Source organism: Arachis stenosperma, chromosome 10, assembly GCF_014773155.1.
Source record: "Arachis stenosperma cultivar V10309 chromosome 10, arast.V10309.gnm1.PFL2, whole genome shotgun sequence".
Lineage (NCBI taxonomy): Eukaryota > Viridiplantae > Streptophyta > Magnoliopsida > Fabales > Fabaceae > Arachis > Arachis stenosperma.
The window spans coordinates 50,829,998-50,841,667 of NC_080386.1; the positions used below are offsets into that span (position 1 = coordinate 50,829,998).

An 11,670-nucleotide genomic window follows, 5' to 3' on the forward strand; every position below is an offset into this window, starting at 1 on the left:
GAAAAGGATGGAGCAAACAAGAGACCCCTCTCATCATGAGATCCTTGAGATACCTCAAGGGATGCACTTTCCTCCACAAAACTATTGGGAGCAAGTAAACACCTCCCTAGGAGAATTGAGTTCCAACATGGGACAACTAAGGGTGGAGCACCAAGAGCATTCCATTCTCCTCCATGAAATTAGAGAAGATCAAAGAATCATGAGAGAGGAGCAACAAAGACAAGGAAGAGACATTGAGGAGCTCAAGCACTCCATAAGACCTTCAAGAGGAAGAACAAGCCGCCATCACTAAGGTGGACCCGTTCTTTAATCTCCTTGATCTTTAATTTTCTGTTTTTCGGATTTTAGTGCTTTATATTATCCATGTTTGTGTCTTATGATCATTAGTGTCTTAGTGTCTATGCCTTAAAGTTATGAATGTCCTATGAATCCATCACCTTTCTTAAGATTGTTCTTAATTGAAAAAGAAAAGAATTGCATGAATTTTGAATTTTATAACAGTTTAATTATCTTGATGTGGTGGCAACACTTTTGTTCTCTGAATGTATGCTTGAACAGTGCATATGTCTTTTGAATTTGTGGTTCATGAATATTGGCTCTTGAAAGAATGATGAAAAAGGAGACATGTTACTGAGGATCTGAAAAATCATAAAAATGATTCTTGAAGCAAGAAAAAAAAGCAGTGAATACAAAAAAAAAAAAAAGAAACCGAAAAAAAAAAACCCGAAAAAGAAAAAAAGAGAGAAAGAAAAAGAAAGAAATTAAGTTGTGATCCAAGGCAATAAGAGTGTGCTTAAGAACCCTGGACACCTCTAATTGGGGACTTTAGCAAAGCTGAGTCACAATCTGAAAAGGTTCACCCGATTATGTTTCTGTGGCATGTATGTATCCGGTGGTAATACTGGAAGACAGAGTGCTTTGGGCCACAGCCAAGACTCAATAAGTAGCTGTGTTCAAGAATCATCATACTTAACTAGGAGAATCAATAACACTATCTGGATTCTGAGTTCCTAAAGAAGCCAATCATTCTGAGTTCCAAAGGATAAAGTGAGATGCCAAAACTATTCAGAGGCAAAAAGCTAAAAGCCCCGCTCATCTAATTAATACTGATCTTCATAGATGTTTTTGGAGTTCATTGCATATTCTCTTCCTTTAATCCTATTTGATCTTCAGTTGCTTGGGGACAAGCAACAATTTAAGTTTGGTGTTGTGATGAGCGGATAATTTGTACGCTTTTTGGCATTGTTTTTAGTATGTTTTTAGTGTGATCTAGTTAGTTTTTAGTATATTTTTATTAGTTTTTAATCAAAATTCACTTTTCTGGACTTTACTATGAGTTTGTGTGTTTTTCTGTGATTTCAGGTATTTTCTGGCTGAAATTGAGGGATCTGAGCAAAAATCTGATCCAGAGACTCAAAAGGACTGCAGATGCTGTTGGATTCTGACCTCCCTGCACTCGAAGTGGATTTTCTGGAGCTACAGATACCCAATTGGCGCGCTCTCAACGGCGTTGGAAAGTAGACATCCTGGGCTTTCCAGCAATATATGATAGTCCATACTTTGCCCAAGATTTGATGGCCCAAACCGGCGTTCAAAGTCACCTCAAGAAATTCCAGCGTTAAACGCCGGAACTGGCACCCAAATGGGAGTTAAACGCCCAAACTGGCATAAAAGCTGGCGTTTAACTCCAAGAGGAGTCTCTACACGAAAAAGCTTCATTTGCTCAGCCCAAGCACACACCAAGTGGGCCCGGAAGTGGATTTTTATGTCATTTACTCATCTTAGTACACCTTAGGCTACTAGTTTTCTATAAGTAGGACCTTTTACTATTGTATTTGACATCTTGGTAGCTATCTTTGAGTTTTATGCTATCTTAGATCACTGGGAGGTTGGCCTCACGGCCATGCCTAGACCTTGTTCTTATGTATTTTCAACGGTGGAGTTTCTACACACCATAGATTAAGGTGTGGAGCTCTGCTGTACCTCGAGTATTAATGCAATTACTATTGTTCCTCTATTCAATTCCGCTTGTTCTTTGTCCAAGATATCACTTGTTCTTCAACTTGATGAAGGTGATGATTGACACTCATCACCATTCTCACCTATGAACAAGGTGACTGACAACCACTCTTGTTCTACAAGCATATGAGGCTTAGTGAATATCTCTTGGATTCCTGATACACGATGCATGGTTGATCGCCTGACAACCGAGTGCTCGCCTGACAAACGAGCCAGCCATTCCGTGAGATCAGAGTCTTCGTGGTATAGGCGAGAACTGATGGTGGCATTCAAGAGAATCCGGAAGGTCTAACCTTGTCTGTGGTATTCTGAGTAGGATTCAATGATTGAATGACTGTGACGTGCTTCAAACTCCTAGCAGGCGGGGCGTTAGTGACAGACGCAAAAGGATCGGTGGATTTTATTTCGGCCTGACCGAGAACCGACAGCTGATTAGCCATATGCTGTGACAGAGCATGGGAACATTTTCACTGAGAGGATGGGAGGTAGCCACTGACAACGGTGAAACCCTACATGAGCTTGCCATGGAAAGGAGTAAGAAGGATTGGATGAAGACTGTAGGAAAGCAGAGAGACGGAAGGGAAGGCATCTTCATACGCTTATCTGAAGCTCTCACCAATGATATACATAAGTATCTCTATCTTTATCTTTATGCTTTATTCATCATCTATACCCATTTGAGTCTGCCTAACTGAGATTTACAAGGTGACCATAGCTTGCTTCATAGCAACAATCTCCGTGGGATCGACCCTTACTCACGTAAGGTTTATTACTTGGACGACCCAGTGCACTTGCTGGTTAGTTGTGCGAAGTTGTGTTTATGCCATGGTATTGAGCACCAAGTCTTTGGAGCCATTACTAGGGATTATTTGAGCTGTGAAAAGTATTGATCACAATTTCGTGCACCAATACGCCTATCTGAAATTCTCATCGATGATCTACATAAGTATTTCTATCTTTACTTTCTGTTTATTTATTACTATTATTCGAAAACTCCATAACCATTTATTACCCGCCTGACTGAGATTTACAAGATGACTGGCGAGCGAAATTGTTACTCATGCTTAAATTGTTGTTCGAAACTGATTGTCCCTAGTGATGGCGCCAAAACATGGTGCGTAATACCATGGTCCAAACATAACTTCACAACTTCGCACAACTAACCATCAAGTGTACTCGGTCGTCCAAGTAATAAACCTTACGTGAGTAAGGGTCGATCCCACAGAGATTGTTGGTATGAAGCAAGCTATGGCCATCTTGTAGATCTCAGTCAGGCTGAATCAAATGGATTATGATTTTCGGAAAATATAAAGAGATACTTGATTAAATAATAAAGAATAGAAATACTTATGTAAATTAATGGTGGGAATTTCAGATAAGCGTATGGAGATGCTTGTCCTTGTTGAATCTCTGCTTTCCTACTGCTTTCATCCAATCCTTCTTACTCCTTTCCATGGCAAGCTGTATGTAGGGCATCACGGTTGTCAACAGCTACATCCCATCCTATCAATGAAAAAGGTCCAAATGCTCTGTCACAACACGGCTAATCATCTGTCGGTTCTCAATCAGGTTGGAGTAGAATCCAATGATTCTTTTGCGTCTGTCACTAACGCCCAGCCTTCAGGAGTTTGAAGCTCGTCATAGTCATTCAATCCCGGAATCCTACTCGGAATACCACAGCCAAGGTTAGACTTTCCGGATTCCCATGAATGCCGCCATCAATTCTAGCTTATACCACGAAGATTCTGATCAAGGAATCCAAGAGATATGTGCCCGGCCTAAGGTAGAACGGAAGTGGTTGTCAATCACGCGCATTCATAGGTGAGAATGATGATGAGTGTCACGGATCATCACATTCATCAAGTTGAAATGCAACAAATATCTTAGAACAAGAATAAATCGAATTGAATAGAAAATAGTGGTAATTGCATTAAAACTTGAGGTACAGCAGAGCTCCACACCCTTAATCTATGGTGTGTAGAATCTCCACCGTTGAAAATACATAAGTGAAAGGTCCAGGCATGGCCGAATGGCCAGCCCCCATGATCTGAGAACTAATCGTCCCAAGATTGAATAATACAATCCAAGGTCCCTAATAAACTAGTAAAAAGTTCTATTTATACTAAACTAGCTACTAGGGTTTACAAGAGTAAGTAATTGATGCATAAATCCACTTCCAGGGCCCACTTGGTGTATGTTTGGGCTGAGCTTGATCTATCCACGAGCTGAGACTTCTTTTGGAGTTGAACACCAAGTTGTAGCATGTTTTGGGCGTTCAACTCCGGTTCGTGACGTGTTTCTGGCGTTTGACTCTAGACAGCAACATGGAACTGGCGTAGAGCGCCAGTTTATGTCATCTAATCACGAATAAAGTATGAACTATTATATATTGCTGAAAATCTCTAGATGTCTACTTTCCAACGCCGTTGAGAGCGCGCTATTTGAAGTTCTGTAGCTCTAGAAAATTCATTTCGAGTGCAGGGAGGTCAGATTCCAACAACATCAGCAGTCCTTTGTCAGCCTTTTATTAGAGTTTTGCTCAGGTGCCTCAATTTCAGCCAGAAAATACCTGAAATCACAGAAAAACACACAAACTCATAGTAAAGTCCAGAAATGTGAATTTAGCATAAAAACTAATGAAAACATCCCTAAAAGTAACTAGATCATACTAAAAACTACCTAAAAACAATGCCAAAAAGCGTATAAATTATCCGCTCATCACAACACCAAACTTAAATTGTTGCTTGTCCCTAAGCAACTGAAAATCAATTAGGATAAAAAGAAGAGAATATACTATGAATTCCAAAATATCAATGAATATTAATTCTAATTAGATGAGTGGGACTTGTAGCTTTTTGCTTCTGAATAGTTTTGGCATCTCACTTTTTCCTTTGAAGTTTAGAATGATTGGCTTCTATAGGAACTTAGAATTTCGGATAGTGTTATTGATTTTCCTAGTTAAGTATGTTGATTCTTGAACACAGCTACTTTTATGAGTCTTGGCCGTGACCTTAAGCATTTTGTTTTCCAGTATTACCACCGGATACATAAATGCCACAGACACATGACTGTGTGAACCTTTTCAGATTGTGACTCAGCTTTGCTAGAGTCCCCTGTTAGAGGTGTCCAAAGCTCTTAAGCACACTCTTTTTGCTTTGGATCATGACTTTAACCACTTAGTCTCAAGCTTTTCACTTGGACCTGCATGCCACAAGTACATGGTTAGGGACAGCTTGATTTAGCCGCTTAGGCCAGGATTTATTTCCTTGGGCCCTCCTATCCATTGATGCTCAAAGCCTTGGATCCTTTTTACCCTTGCCTTTTGGTTTTAAGGGCTATTGGCTTTTTCTGCTTGCTTTTTCTTTTTCTTTCTATTTTTTATTTTTTTTTTCGCCAAAGATTTTTTTTCACAAGCTTTTGCTTTTCACTGCTTTTTCTTGCTTCAAGAATCAATTTCATGATTTTTCAGATCATCAATAACATTTCTCTTTGTTCATCATTCTTTCAAGAGCCAACAACTTTAACATTCATAAACAACAAGATCAAAATTATGCACTGTTTAAGCATTCATTCAGAAAACGAAAATTATTGTCACCACATTAATATAATTAAACTAAATTCAAGGATAATTTCGAAATTCATGTACTTCTTGTTCTTTTGAATTAAAAACATTTTTCTTTTAAGAGAGATGAAGTATTAATGGAATTTATTTATAACTTTAAGACATAGTTACTAAACACTAATGATCATGAAGTAGAGACAGAAAACATAGATGAACACATAACATAAAAACCGAAAAGCAGAAAAATAAGAACAAGGAATGAATCCACCTTAGTGGCGTCTTCTTCTTGAAGGACCAACAATGTCCTTAAGCTCTTCTATGTCCCTTCCTTGCCTTTGTTGCTCCTCCCTCATTGCTCTTTGATATTCTCTTATTTCATGGAGAATGATGGAGTGCTCTTGATGTTCCACCCTTAATTGTTCCACATTGTAACTCAAATCTTCTAGGGAAGTGTTGAGTTGTTCCCAATAGTTGTTGGGAGGAAAGTGCATCCCTTGAGGCATCTCCGGGATTTCTTGGTGATGAGCTTCCTCATGCGTCTCTTGGGTTCCATGAGTGGGCTCTCTTGTTTGCTCCATCCTTTTCTTAGTGATGGGCTTGTCCTCCTCAATGAGGATGTCTCCTTCTATGATAACTCCAGCTGAGTAACATAGATGGCAAATAAGATGAGGAAAAGCTAGCCTTGCCAAAGTAGAGGACTTATCGGCTATTTTGTAGAATTCATAGGAGATGACTTTATGAACTTCTACTCCCTCTCCAATCATGATGCCATGAATCATGATGGCCCGATCCACAGTGACTTCAGATTGGTTGCTAGTGGGGATGATGGAGCATTGAATGAACTCCAACCATCCTCTAGCCACAGGCTTGAGGTCCAGTCTTCTTAGTTGAATCGGCTTGCCTTTGGAGTCTCTTTTCCATTGAGCTCCTTCTAGACATATGTCCATAAGGACTTGGTCCAACCTTTGATTAAAGTTGACCCTTCTAGTGTATGGGCGTGCATCTCCTTGCATCATGGGCAAGTTGAATGCCAACCTCACATTTTCCGGACTAAAATCTAAGTATTTCCCCCGAACCATTGTAAGATAATTCTTTGGACTCGGGTTCATACTTTGATCATAATTCCTAGTGATCCATGCATTGGCATAGAACTCTTGAACCATTAAAATTCCGACTTGTTGAATGGGGTTGGTTAGAACTTTCCAACCTCTTCTTTGGATCTCATGTCGGATCTCCGGATATTCATTTTTCTTGAGCTTGAAAGGGACCTCATGGATCACCTTCTTCTTGGCCATAAGATCATAGAAGTGGTCTTGATGGGCTTTAGAGATGAATTTTTTCATCTTCCATGACTCGGAGGTGGAAGCTTTTGTCTTCCCTTTCCCTTTTCTAGAGGATTCTCCGGCCTTGGGTGCCATCAATGGTTATGGAAAACAAAAAGCTTATGCTTTTACCACACCAAACTTAAAATATTGCTCGCCCTCGAGCAAGAGAAGAAAGAAAAGAAGAAGAAGAAGAAGAAAATATGGAGGAGAGGGGGAGAGGGGGAGAGGTGTATTCGGCCAAGAAGGAGAAGAGAGGTTTGTGTTGTGTGAAAATGAAGTAGAATGGAGGGGTATATATAGGGAGGGGGAGAGGGTAGGTTCGGCCATCTAGGGTAGGTTTGGGTGTGAAAGATTTTTGAATTTTGAAGGTAGGTGGGGTTTATGGGGAAGAGTGGATGGATGTGAGTGGTGAAGGGGGTAATTGGGAAGAGAGATTGAGGTGATTGGTGAAGGGTTTTGGGGAAGAGTGTTTATTGGAAAGAGAGAATGAATGTTGAGAAGAGGGGAGAATATGTTAGGTGGGGATCCTGTGGGGTCCACAGATCCTGAGATGATCCTGTGGGGTCCACAGATCCTGAGGTGTCAAGGATTTACATCCCTGCACCAATTTGGCATGTAAAATGCCTTAGCACACCATTCTGGCATTTAAACGCCGAAGTGGTGCACGTTCTGGGCGTTCAACGCCCATGCATAGCATGTTTCTGGCGTTGAACGCCAGTTCCATGCTTGTTACTGGCGTTCAGCACCAGCTTTCCTCAGGGCATATTCCTGGCATTCAAACGCTAGGATGTTGCTTGTTTCTGGCGTTCAGCACCAGATCCATGCTCTGTTCTGGCGTTGAACGCCAACCAGATGCACCTTACTGGCGTTTAAACGCCAGTAAGTCCTTCCTCCAAGGTGTGATTTTTCTTCGGCTGTTTTTTATTCTGTTTTTAATTTTAATATTTTTTTCGTGACTCCTCATGATCATGAACCTACTAAAACACAAAATAACAATGAAATAAAAATAAAATTAGATAAATAAAAATTGGGTTGCCTCCCAACAAGTGCTCTTTTAATGTCACTAGCTTGACAGTGGGCCCTCAGGGAGCCTCATAGATGTTCAGAGCATTGTTGGGACCTCCCAACACCAAACTTAGAGTTTGAATGTGGGGGTTCAACACCAAACTTAGAGTTCGGTTGTGGCCTCCTAACACGAAACTTAGAGTTTGACTATGGGGGCTCTATTTGACTCTACATTGAGGGAAGCTGTTCATGCTTCCTCTCATTACCAAATAACATGGTATTTAGCTTCATGATGGCTTCTAGATATTGAGCAACTTGCTCTTCAGTTACATCTTCATCCTCTTCAGAGGAAGAATAGTCTTCAGAGTTCATGAATGGCAGAAGGAGGTTTAATGGAATCTCTATGGTCTCTATATGAGCCTCAGATCCCTTTAGGTCCTCAATACATAACTCCTTCTTGCCTGAGGGACATCCCATGAGGTTTTCCTCATTGGGATTCATGTCCTCTCCCTCCTTCTTACATTTGGCCATGTTGAGTAAATCAATGGCCTTGCACTCTCTCTTTGGATTCTCTTCTGTATTGCTTGGGAGAGTACTAGGAGGGGTTTCAGTAACTTTCTTACTCAGCTGGCCCACTTGTGTCTCCAAAATCCTAATGGAGGACCGTGTTTCACCCATGAAACTTAAAGTGGCTTTAGACAGATCAGAGACTAGATTAGCTAAATTAGAAGTGCTTTGCTCAGAATTCTCTATCTGTTGCTGAGAAGATAATGGGAAAGGCTTGCTATTGCTCAGCCTATTTCGTCCACCATTGTTAAAGCCTTGTTGAGGCTTTTGTTAATCCTTCCATGAGAAATTTGGATGATCTCTCCATGATGAATTATAGGTATTTCCATAAGGTTCACCCATCTAATTTACCTCTGCTATTGCAGGGTTCTCAGGATCATAAGCTTCTTCAGAAGCTGCCTCTTTAGTACTGTTGGATGCATTTTGCCATCCATTTAGACTTTGAGAAATCATGTTAACTTGCTGAGTCAACACTTTGTTCTGAGCCAATATGGCATTCAGAGCATCAATTTCAAGAACTCCCTTCCTCTGAGGCGTCCCATTATTCACGGAATTCCTCTCAGAAGTGTACATGAATTGATTATTTGCAACCATGTCAATAAGTTCTTGAGCTTCTGCAGGCGTTTTCTTTAAGTGAATGGATCCACCTGCAGAATGGTCTAGTGACATTTTGGAAAACTCAGATAGACCATAATAGAATATATCTAATATGGTCCATTCTGAAAACATGTCAGAAGGACACTTTTTGGTCATTTGCTTGTATCTTTCCCAAGCTTCATAGAGGCATTCACCATCTTTTTGCTTGAAGGTCTGAACATCCACTCTAAGCTTGCTCAGCTTTTGAGGAGGAAAGAATTTATCCAAGAAGTCTGTGACCAGCTTATCCCAGGAGTCCAGGCTATCTTTAGGTTGTGAGTCCAACCATGTTCTAGCTCTGTCTCTTACAGCAAAAGGGAAAAGCATGAGCCGGTAGACTTCAGGACTACTCCATTTGTCTTGACAGTCTCACAAATTTGCAAGAACTCAGTTAAAAACTGGTAAGGATCTTTAGATGGAAGTCCATGAAACTTGCAGTTCTGTTGTACTAGAGCAACTAATTGAGGTTTAAGCTCAAAATTGTTTGCTCCAATGGCAGGAATGGAGATGCTTCTTCCATCAAATTTGGACGTTGGTTTTGTGAAGTCACCAAGCATCCTCCTTGCATTATTGTTATTGGGTTCGGCTGCCATCTCCTTCTCTTCGAAAATTTTAGAAAGGTTGTCTCTGAATTGTTGTAATTTAGCTTCTCTTAATTTCCTCTTCAGAGTCCTTTCAGGTTCAGGATCAGCTTCAACAAGAATACCTTTTTCCTTGTTCCTGCTCATATAGGGAAGAAGAGAACAAGAAAAGAAAGAGGAATCCTCTATGTCACAGTATAGAGATTCCTTTATGTTAGTAGAAGAAGAAAGGGAATAGGAGTGAAGAAGAGTGAATAGGTAGGGGCAGTGATTTGAGATGAAGAGAGGTGAAGAGAAGTGTTAGTAAATAAATAAATAAATAGAAGAAGGGGAGAGGGAAGAAATTTCAAAAATAAATTTGAAAAGAAGTTAAATGATTTTCGAAAATAAAAGATAAGATAGAATTAAAATTAAAACAATTAATTAATTAAAAAGAATTTTTGAAAAAGGGATGAGATATTTTCGAAAATTAGAGAGGGAAAAGTAGTTAGGTGGTTTTGAAAAAGATAAGAAACAAACAAAAAGTCAAATAGTTAGTTGAAAAAGATATTAAAATCAAATTTGAAAAGATAAAAAGATAAGAAGTTAGATAAGATATTTTGAAATCAAATTTTTGAAAAAGATAAAATTTTGAAACAAAGATATGATAAAAAGATAAGATAAGATTAAATTTTTAAAATTAAAATTAATTACTTAACTAACAAGAAACTAAAAGATAAGATTCTAGAATTTAAAGATTGAACCTTTCTTAACAAGAAAGTAACAAACTTCAAATTTTTGAACCAATCACATTAATTGTTAGCATAATTTTTGAAAATAAAGATAAAACTTAAGAAAAAGATTTTTGAAAAATATTTTAAAGAATTTTCGAAAATACTAAGATAAAACTGAAAAAGATTTGATTTTTTAAAAAAGTTTTGAAAGAAGATTTTTAAAATTGAAAGTTTGACTTGACTTGTAAGAAACAACTAATTTTTAAAAATTTTTGACCAAGTCAACCCAAAATTTCAAAAATTTGGAGGGAAATAAGGAAAAGATATTTTTTTTTGAATTTTTAATGATGAGAGAGAAAAACATAAAAATGACCTAAAACCAGAAAATTTTGGATCAAAACGCATGATGCATGCAAGAACACTATGGTCAAGATGAACACCATGAACACTTTGAAGATCATGATGATCATCAAGAACATATTTTTGAAAAATTTTTTATGCAAAGAAAACATGCAAGACACCAAACTTAGAAATCTTTAATGCTTAGAAAATTTGAATGCAAAGATGCACATGAAAAAACAACAAAAGACACAAAACAAGAAATCATCAAGATCAAACAAGAAGACTTACCAAGAACAACTTGAAGATCATGAAGAACACCATGAATGCATGAATTTTTCGAAAAAATGCAAGAACAATATGAATATGCAATTGACACCAACTTAAAAATTGACTCAAGACTCAAACAAGAAACACAAAATATTTTTGGTTTTTATGATTTTATGATTTTTTTTGGTATTTTCTTTATTTATTTTCGAAAAAAAGGAAAAAAAAATTTTTGAAAAATTTTTGAAAACAAAACAAAAAGAAGATTACCTAATCTGAGCAACAAGATGAACCGTCAGTTGTCCATACTCGAACAATCCCCGGCAACGGCGCCAAAAACTTGGTAAGCGAAATTGTTACTCATGCTTAAATTGTTGTTCGAAACTGATTGTCCCTGGTGATGGCGCCAAAACCTAGTGCGTAATACCATGGTCCAAACATAACTTCACAACTTCGCACAACTAACCAGCAAGTGTACTGGGTCGTCCAAGTAATAAACCTTACGTGAGTAAGGGTCGATCCCACAGAGATTGTTGGTATGAAGCAAGCTATGGTCATCTTGTAGATCTCAGTCAACCTGAATCAAATGGATTATGGTTTTCGGAAAATATAAAGAGATACTTGATTAAATAATAAAGAATAGAAATACTTATGTA

General features: G+C 38.5%; 1 non-coding gene across 1 annotated transcript; it reads left to right on the top strand.

The window, feature by feature from the left end:
- Positions 1-9,205: 9,205 nt before the first annotated feature.
- On the top strand, positions 9,206-9,309 carry LOC130958304 (small nucleolar RNA R71). The gene has a single exon (XR_009077433.1). It is a non-coding gene; the product is annotated as a small nucleolar RNA R71 (small nucleolar RNA).
- The last annotated feature ends 2,361 nt before the right edge of the window (positions 9,310-11,670 follow it).